This window comes from Entelurus aequoreus, linkage group LG06 (genome assembly GCF_033978785.1).
Source record: "Entelurus aequoreus isolate RoL-2023_Sb linkage group LG06, RoL_Eaeq_v1.1, whole genome shotgun sequence".
Classification (NCBI taxonomy): domain Eukaryota; kingdom Metazoa; phylum Chordata; class Actinopteri; order Syngnathiformes; family Syngnathidae; genus Entelurus; species Entelurus aequoreus.
Genome location: NC_084736.1, coordinates 3,344,522 through 3,355,031, shown reverse-complemented (window position 1 = coordinate 3,355,031; position 10,510 = coordinate 3,344,522).

The following is a 10,510-nucleotide window of genomic DNA, read 5'->3' as shown; positions in this document are numbered from 1 at the left end:
ATGCTAACTTTGTTTTGCTAATTTTTGCAGGTGTACACCTCAGAGTCATATAACGTGGTTCTTGACACTTGCTAACTGTTAAGGTGCTAACTTTTTTTTGCAAATTTTGCAGGCGTACACCTCAGAGTCATATAACTTGGTTCTTGACACATGCTAACTGTTAAGATGCTATCTTTTTTTTTGCAAATTTTGCAGGCGTACACCTCAGTCATATAACGTGGTTCTTGACACATGCTAACTGTTAAGATGCTAACTTTTTTTTGCAAATTTTGCAGGCGTACACCTCAGAGTCATATAACGTGGTTCTTGACACATGCTAACTGTTAAGATGCTAACTTTTATTTTTTTGCAAATTTTGCAGGCGTACACCTCAGAGTCATATAACGTGGTTCTTGGCACATACTAACTGTTAAGATGCTAACTTTTTTGTGTGCAAATTTTGCAGGCGTACACCTCAGAGTCATATAACGTGGTTCTTGGCACATGCTAACTGTTAAGATGCTAACTTTTTTGTGTGCAAATTTTGCAGGCGTACACCTCAGAGTCATATAACGTGGTTCTTGACACATGCTAACTCTTAAGATGCTAACTTTTTTTTGGTGCAAATTTTGCAGGCGTACACCTCAGAGTCATATAACGTGGTTCTTGACACATGCTAACTCTTAAGATGCTAACTTTTTTTTGGTGCAAATTTTGCAGGCGTATACCTCAGAGTCATATAACGTGGTTCTTGACACATGCTAACTGTTAAGATGCTAACTTTTTTTTGGTGCAAATTTTGCAGGCGTATACCTCAGAGTCATATAACTTGGTTCTTGACACATGCTAACTGTTAAGATGCTAACTTTTTTTTGTGCAAATTTTGCAGGCGTACACCTGAGTCATATAACTTGGTTCTTGACACATGCTAACTGTTAAGATGCTAACTTTTTTTTGCAAATTTTGCAGGCGTACACCTCAGAGTCATATAACTTGGTTCTTGACACATGCTAACTGTTAAGATGCTAACTTTTTTTTGTGCAAATTTTGCAGGCGTACACCTGAGTCATATAACTTGGTTCTTGACACATGCTAACTGTTAAGATGCTAACTTTTTTTTTGCAAATTTTGCAGGCGTACACCTCAGTCATATAACGTGGTTCTTGACACATGCTAACTGTTAAGATGCTAACTTTTTTTTGCAAATTTTGCAGGCGTACACCTCAGAGTCATATAACTTGGTTCTTGACACATGCTAACTGTTAAGATGCTAACTTTTATTTTTTTGCAAATTTTGCAGGTGTACACCTCAGAGTCATATAACTTGGTTCTTGGCACATGCTAACTGTTAAGATGCTAACTTTTTTGTGTGCAAATTTTGCAGGCGTACACCTCAGAGTCATATAACGTGGTTCTTGACACATGCTAACTGTTAAGATGCTAACTTTGTTTGGCTAATTTTGCAGGCGTACACTTCAGAGTCATATAACTTGGTTCTTGGCACATGCTAACTGTTAAGATGCTAACTTTTTTGTGTGCAAATTTTGCAGGCGTACACCTCAGAGTCATATAACGTGGTTCTTGACACATGCTAACTGTTAAGATGCTAACTTTGTTTTGCTAATTTTTGCAGGTGTACACCTCAGAGTCATATAACGTGGTTCTTGACACTTGCTAACTGTTAAGGTGCTAACTTTTTTTTGCAAATTTTGCAGGCGTACACCTCAGAGTCATATAACTTGGTTCTTGACACATGCTAACTGTTAAGATGCTATCTTTTTTTTTGCAAATTTTGCAGGCGTACACCTCAGTCATATAACGTGGTTCTTGACACATGCTAACTGTTAAGATGCTAACTTTTTTTTGCAAATTTTGCAGGCGTACACCTCAGAGTCATATAACGTGGTTCTTGACACATGCTAACTGTTAAGATGCTAACTTTTATTTTTTTGCAAATTTTGCAGGCGTACACCTCAGAGTCATATAACGTGGTTCTTGGCACATACTAACTGTTAAGATGCTAACTTTTTTGTGTGCAAATTTTGCAGGCGTACACCTCAGAGTCATATAACGTGGTTCTTGACACATGCTAACTGTTAAGATGCTAACTTTGTTTTGCTAATTTTGCAGGCGTACACCTCAGAGTCATATAACTTGGTTCTTGGCACATGCTAACTGTTAAGATGCTAACTTTTTTGTGTGCAAATTTTGCAGGCGTACACCTCAGAGTCATATAACGTGGTTCTTGACACATGCTAACTGTTAAGATGCTAACTTTTTTTTGGTGCAAATTTTGCAGGCGTATACCTCAGAGTCATATAACTTGGTTCTTGACACATGCTAACTGTTAAGATGCTAACTTTTTTTTGTGCAAATTTTGCAGGCGTACACCTGAGTCATATAACTTGGTTCTTGACACATGCTAACTGTTAAGATGCTAACTTTTTTTTGCAAATTTTGCAGGCGTACACCTCAGAGTCATATAACGTGGTTCTTGACACATGCTAACTGTTAAGATGCTAACTTTTTTGTGTGCAAATTTTGCAGGCGTACACCTCAGAGTCATATAACGTGGTTCTTGACACATGCTAACTGTTAAGATGCTAACTTTGTTTGGCTAATTTTGCAGGCGTACACTTCAGAGTCATATAACTTGGTTCTTGGCACATGCTAACTGTTAAGATGCTAACTTTTTTGTGTGCAAATTTTGCAGGCGTACACCTCAGAGTCATATAACGTGGTTCTTGACACATGCTAACTGTTAAGATGCTAACTTTGTTTTGCTAATTTTTGCAGGTGTACACCTCAGAGTCATATAACGTGGTTCTTGACACTTGCTAACTGTTAAGGTGCTAACTTTTTTTTGCAAATTTTGCAGGCGTACACCTCAGAGTCATATAACTTGGTTCTTGACACATGCTAACTGTTAAGATGCTATCTTTTTTTTTGCAAATTTTGCAGGCGTACACCTCAGTCATATAACGTGGTTCTTGACACATGCTAACTGTTAAGATGCTAACTTTTTTTTGCAAATTTTGCAGGCGTACACCTCAGAGTCATATAACGTGGTTCTTGACACATGCTAACTGTTAAGATGCTAACTTTTATTTTTTTGCAAATTTTGCAGGCGTACACCTCAGAGTCATATAACGTGGTTCTTGGCACATACTAACTGTTAAGATGCTAACTTTTTTGTGTGCAAATTTTGCAGGCGTACACCTCAGAGTCATATAACGTGGTTCTTGACACATGCTAACTGTTAAGATGCTAACTTTGTTTTGCTAATTTTGCAGGCGTACACCTCAGAGTCATATAACTTGGTTCTTGGCACATGCTAACTGTTAAGATGCTAACTTTTTTGTGTGCAAATTTTGCAGGCGTACACCTCAGAGTCATATAACGTGGTTCTTGACACATGCTAACTGTTAAGATGCTAACTTTGTTTTGCTAATTTTGCAGGTGTACACCTCAGAGTCATATAACTTGGTTCTTGGCACATGCTAACTGTTAAGATGCTAACTTTTTTTTTGCAAATTTTGCAGGCGTACACCTCAGTCATATAACTTGGTTCTTGACACATGCTAACTGTTAAGATGCTAACTTTTTTTTTGGAAATTTTGCAGGCGTACACCTCAGAGTCATATAACGTGGTTCTTGACACATGCTAACTGTTAAGATGCTAACTTATTTTTTGCAAATCTTGCAGGCGTACACCTCAGAGTCATATAACTTGGTTCTTGACACATGCTAACTGTTAATATGCTAACTTTTTTTTTGCAAATTTTGCAGGCGTACACCTCAGTCATATAACTTGGTTCTTGACACATGCTAACTGTTAAGATGCTAACTTTTATTTTTTTGCAAATTTTGCAGGCGTACACCTCAGTCATATAACGTGGTTCTTGACACATGCTAACTGTTGGGATGCTAACTTTTATTTTTTTGCAAATTTTGCAGGCGTACACCTCAGAGTCATATAACGTGGTTCTTGACACATGCTAACTGTTAAGATGCTAACTTTGTTTTGCTAATTTTGCAGGCGTACACCTCAGAGTCCTATAACTTGGTTCTTGGCACATGCTAACTGTTAAGATGCTAACTTTTTTGTGTGCAAATTTTGCAGGCGTACACCTCAGAGTCATATAACGTGGTTCTTGACACATGCTAACTGTTAAGATGCTAACTTTTTTTTTTGCAAATTTTGCAGGCGTACACCTCAGAGTCATATAACTTGGTTCTTGACACATGCTAACTGTTAAGATGCTAACTTTTATTTTTTTGCAAATTTTGCAGGTGTACACCTCAGAGTCATATAACTTGGTTCTTGGCACATGCTAACTGTTAAGATGCTAACTTTTTTGTGTGCAAATTTTGCAGGCGTACACCTCAGAGTCATATAACTTGGTTCTTGACACATGCTAACTGTTAAGATGCTAACTTTTTTGTGTGCAAATTTTGCAGGCGTACACCTCAGAGTCATATAACGTGGTTCTTGACACATGCTAACTGTTAAGATGCTAACTTTGTTTTGCTAATTTTGCAGGCGTACACCTCAGAGTCATATAACTTGGTTCTTGGCACATGCTAACTGTTAAGATGCTAACTTTTTTGTGTGCAAATTTTGCAGGCGTACACCTCAGAGTCATATAACGTGGTTCTTGGCACATGCTAACTGTTAAGATGCTAACTTTTTTGTGTGCAAATTTTGCAGGCGTACACCTCGGAGTCATATAACGTGGTTCTTGACACATGCTAACTGTTAAGATGCTAACTTTGTTTGGCTAATTTTGCAGGCGTACACTTCAGAGTCATATAACTTGGTTCTTGGCACATGCTAACTGTTAAGATGCTAACTTTTTTGTGTGCAAATTTTGCAGGCGTACACCTCAGAGTCATATAACGTGGTTCTTGACACATGCTAACTGTTAAGATGCTAACTTTGTTTTGCTAATTTTTGCAGGTGTACACCTCAGAGTCATATAACGTGGTTCTTGACACTTGCTAACTGTTAAGGTGCTAACTTTTTTTTGCAAATTTTGCAGGCGTACACCTCAGAGTCATATAACTTGGTTCTTGACACATGCTAACTGTTAAGATGCTATCTTTTTTTTGCAAATTTTGCAGGCGTACACCTCAGTCATATAACGTGGTTCTTGACACATGCTAACTGTTAAGATGCTAACTTTTTTTTGCAAATTTTGCAGGCGTACACCTCAGAGTCATATAACGTGGTTCTTGACACATGCTAACTGTTAAGATGCTAACTTTTATTTTTTTGCAAATTTTGCAGGCGTACACCTCAGAGTCATATAACGTGGTTCTTGGCACATACTAACTGTTAAGATGCTAACTTTTTTGTGTGCAAATTTTGCAGGCGTACACCTCAGAGTCATATAACGTGGTTCTTGACACATGCTAACTGTTAAGATGCTAACTTTGTTTTGCTAATTTTGCAGGCGTACACCTCAGAGTCATATAACTTGGTTCTTGGCACATGCTAACTGTTAAGATGCTAACTTTTTTGTGTGCAAATTTTGCAGGCGTACACCTCAGAGTCATATAACGTGGTTCTTGACACATGCTAACTGTTAAGATGCTAACTTTGTTTTGCTAATTTTGCAGGCGTACACCTCAGAGTCATATAACTTGGTTCTTGGCACATGCTAACTGTTAAGATGCTAACTTTTTTGTGTGCAAATTTTGCAGGCGTACACCTCAGAGTCATATAACGTGGTTCTTGGCACATGCTAACTGTTAAGATGCTAACTTTTTTGTGTGCAAATTTTGCAGGCGTACACCTCAGAGTCATATAACGTGGTTCTTGACACATGCTAACTCTTAAGATGCTAACTTTTTTTTGGTGCAAATTTTGCAGGCGTACACCTCAGAGTCATATAACGTGGTTCTTGACACATGCTAACTCTTAAGATGCTAACTTTTTTTTGGTGCAAATTTTGCAGGCGTATACCTCAGAGTCATATAACGTGGTTCTTGACACATGCTAACTGTTAAGATGCTAACTTTTTTTTGGTGCAAATTTTGCAGGCGTATACCTCAGAGTCATATAACTTGGTTCTTGACACATGCTAACTGTTAAGATGCTAACTTTTTTTTGTGCAAATTTTGCAGGCGTACACCTGAGTCATATAACTTGGTTCTTGACACATGCTAACTGTTAAGATGCTAACTTTTTTTTGCAAATTTTGCAGGCGTACACCTCAGAGTCATATAACTTGGTTCTTGACACATGCTAACTGTTAAGATGCTAACTTTTTTTTGTGCAAATTTTGCAGGCGTACACCTGAGTCATATAACTTGGTTCTTGACACATGCTAACTGTTAAGATGCTAACTTTTTTTTTGCAAATTTTGCAGGCGTACACCTCAGTCATATAACGTGGTTCTTGACACATGCTAACTGTTAAGATGCTAACTTTTTTTTGCAAATTTTGCAGGCGTACACCTCAGAGTCATATAACTTGGTTCTTGACACATGCTAACTGTTAAGATGCTAACTTTTATTTTTTTGCAAATTTTGCAGGTGTACACCTCAGAGTCATATAACTTGGTTCTTGGCACATGCTAACTGTTAAGATGCTAACTTTTTTGTGTGCAAATTTTGCAGGCGTACACCTCAGAGTCATATAACGTGGTTCTTGACACATGCTAACTGTTAAGATGCTAACTTTGTTTGGCTAATTTTGCAGGCGTACACTTCAGAGTCATATAACTTGGTTCTTGGCACATGCTAACTGTTAAGATGCTAACTTTTTTGTGTGCAAATTTTGCAGGCGTACACCTCAGAGTCATATAACGTGGTTCTTGACACATGCTAACTGTTAAGATGCTAACTTTGTTTTGCTAATTTTTGCAGGTGTACACCTCAGAGTCATATAACGTGGTTCTTGACACTTGCTAACTGTTAAGGTGCTAACTTTTTTTTGCAAATTTTGCAGGCGTACACCTCAGAGTCATATAACTTGGTTCTTGACACATGCTAACTGTTAAGATGCTATCTTTTTTTTTGCAAATTTTGCAGGCGTACACCTCAGTCATATAACGTGGTTCTTGACACATGCTAACTGTTAAGATGCTAACTTTTTTTTGCAAATTTTGCAGGCGTACACCTCAGAGTCATATAACGTGGTTCTTGACACATGCTAACTGTTAAGATGCTAACTTTTATTTTTTTGCAAATTTTGCAGGCGTACACCTCAGAGTCATATAACGTGGTTCTTGGCACATACTAACTGTTAAGATGCTAACTTTTTTGTGTGCAAATTTTGCAGGCGTACACCTCAGAGTCATATAACGTGGTTCTTGGCACATGCTAACTGTTAAGATGCTAACTTTTTTGTGTGCAAATTTTGCAGGCGTACACCTCAGAGTCATATAACGTGGTTCTTGACACATGCTAACTCTTAAGATGCTAACTTTTTTTTGGTGCAAATTTTGCAGGCGTACACCTCAGAGTCATATAACGTGGTTCTTGACACATGCTAACTCTTAAGATGCTAACTTTTTTTTGGTGCAAATTTTGCAGGCGTATACCTCAGAGTCATATAACGTGGTTCTTGACACATGCTAACTGTTAAGATGCTAACTTTTTTTTGGTGCAAATTTTGCAGGCGTATACCTCAGAGTCATATAACTTGGTTCTTGACACATGCTAACTGTTAAGATGCTAACTTTTTTTTGTGCAAATTTTGCAGGCGTACACCTGAGTCATATAACTTGGTTCTTGACACATGCTAACTGTTAAGATGCTAACTTTTTTTTGCAAATTTTGCAGGCGTACACCTCAGAGTCATATAACTTGGTTCTTGACACATGCTAACTGTTAAGATGCTAACTTTTTTTTGTGCAAATTTTGCAGGCGTACACCTGAGTCATATAACTTGGTTCTTGACACATGCTAACTGTTAAGATGCTAACTTTTTTTTTGCAAATTTTGCAGGCGTACACCTCAGTCATATAACGTGGTTCTTGACACATGCTAACTGTTAAGATGCTAACTTTTTTTTGCAAATTTTGCAGGCGTACACCTCAGAGTCATATAACTTGGTTCTTGACACATGCTAACTGTTAAGATGCTAACTTTTATTTTTTTGCAAATTTTGCAGGTGTACACCTCAGAGTCATATAACTTGGTTCTTGGCACATGCTAACTGTTAAGATGCTAACTTTTTTGTGTGCAAATTTTGCAGGCGTACACCTCAGAGTCATATAACGTGGTTCTTGACACATGCTAACTGTTAAGATGCTAACTTTGTTTGGCTAATTTTGCAGGCGTACACTTCAGAGTCATATAACTTGGTTCTTGGCACATGCTAACTGTTAAGATGCTAACTTTTTTGTGTGCAAATTTTGCAGGCGTACACCTCAGAGTCATATAACGTGGTTCTTGACACATGCTAACTGTTAAGATGCTAACTTTGTTTTGCTAATTTTTGCAGGTGTACACCTCAGAGTCATATAACGTGGTTCTTGACACTTGCTAACTGTTAAGGTGCTAACTTTTTTTTGCAAATTTTGCAGGCGTACACCTCAGAGTCATATAACTTGGTTCTTGACACATGCTAACTGTTAAGATGCTATCTTTTTTTTTGCAAATTTTGCAGGCGTACACCTCAGTCATATAACGTGGTTCTTGACACATGCTAACTGTTAAGATGCTAACTTTTTTTTGCAAATTTTGCAGGCGTACACCTCAGAGTCATATAACGTGGTTCTTGACACATGCTAACTGTTAAGATGCTAACTTTTATTTTTTTGCAAATTTTGCAGGCGTACACCTCAGAGTCATATAACGTGGTTCTTGGCACATACTAACTGTTAAGATGCTAACTTTTTTGTGTGCAAATTTTGCAGGCGTACACCTCAGAGTCATATAACGTGGTTCTTGACACATGCTAACTGTTAAGATGCTAACTTTGTTTTGCTAATTTTGCAGGCGTACACCTCAGAGTCATATAACTTGGTTCTTGGCACATGCTAACTGTTAAGATGCTAACTTTTTTGTGTGCAAATTTTGCAGGCGTACACCTCAGAGTCATATAACGTGGTTCTTGACACATGCTAACTGTTAAGATGCTAACTTTTTTTTGGTGCAAATTTTGCAGGCGTATACCTCAGAGTCATATAACTTGGTTCTTGACACATGCTAACTGTTAAGATGCTAACTTTTTTTTGTGCAAATTTTGCAGGCGTACACCTGAGTCATATAACTTGGTTCTTGACACATGCTAACTGTTAAGATGCTAACTTTTTTTTGCAAATTTTGCAGGCGTACACCTCAGAGTCATATAACGTGGTTCTTGACACATGCTAACTGTTAAGATGCTAACTTTTTTGTGTGCAAATTTTGCAGGCGTACACCTCAGAGTCATATAACGTGGTTCTTGACACATGCTAACTGTTAAGATGCTAACTTTGTTTGGCTAATTTTGCAGGCGTACACTTCAGAGTCATATAACTTGGTTCTTGGCACATGCTAACTGTTAAGATGCTAACTTTTTTGTGTGCAAATTTTGCAGGCGTACACCTCAGAGTCATATAACGTGGTTCTTGACACATGCTAACTGTTAAGATGCTAACTTTGTTTTGCTAATTTTTGCAGGTGTACACCTCAGAGTCATATAACGTGGTTCTTGACACTTGCTAACTGTTAAGGTGCTAACTTTTTTTTGCAAATTTTGCAGGCGTACACCTCAGAGTCATATAACTTGGTTCTTGACACATGCTAACTGTTAAGATGCTATCTTTTTTTTTGCAAATTTTGCAGGCGTACACCTCAGTCATATAACGTGGTTCTTGACACATGCTAACTGTTAAGATGCTAACTTTTTTTTGCAAATTTTGCAGGCGTACACCTCAGAGTCATATAACGTGGTTCTTGACACATGCTAACTGTTAAGATGCTAACTTTTATTTTTTTGCAAATTTTGCAGGCGTACACCTCAGAGTCATATAACGTGGTTCTTGGCACATACTAACTGTTAAGATGCTAACTTTTTTGTGTGCAAATTTTGCAGGCGTACACCTCAGAGTCATATAACGTGGTTCTTGACACATGCTAACTGTTAAGATGCTAACTTTGTTTTGCTAATTTTGCAGGCGTACACCTCAGAGTCATATAACTTGGTTCTTGGCACATGCTAACTGTTAAGATGCTAACTTTTTTGTGTGCAAATTTTGCAGGCGTACACCTCAGAGTCATATAACGTGGTTCTTGACACATGCTAACTGTTAAGATGCTAACTTTGTTTTGCTAATTTTGCAGGTGTACACCTCAGAGTCATATAACTTGGTTCTTGGCACATGCTAACTGTTAAGATGCTAACTTTTTTTTTGCAAATTTTGCAGGCGTACACCTCAGTCATATAACTTGGTTCTTGACACATGCTAACTGTTAAGATGCTAACTTTTTTTTTGGAAATTTTGCAGGCGTACACCTCAGAGTCATATAACGTGGTTCTTGACACATGCTAACTGTTAAGATGCTAACTTATTTTTTGCAAATCTTGCAGGCG